Genomic DNA, 204 nt, shown 5'->3' with positions numbered 1-204 from the left:
AAAGGAAAGGCGGGGGTGGGATGTGCATTAGCCCCGGTGTCCCCCCCCCCCAACCCTCAGGTTAGGTCAACGGCCACGGCAAAACAAAAAACCCAAACCCGCCCTAGTTTCGCAAGGTTTTCCTCGTCCCGAATCGGCTCCTAAAACTCTCCCGCCCTCCGTCCCGCTTTCCTCCTTCACTTCTAGCAAACGGGAGCGGGCACG

Source organism: Natrix helvetica (assembly GCF_964273705.1).
Source record: "Natrix helvetica genome assembly, chromosome: 2".
Classification (NCBI taxonomy): domain Eukaryota; kingdom Metazoa; phylum Chordata; class Lepidosauria; order Squamata; family Natricidae; genus Natrix; species Natrix helvetica.
The sequence above is the reverse complement of the archived record's forward strand: the minus strand, read 5'-3'. Positions refer to the sequence as shown.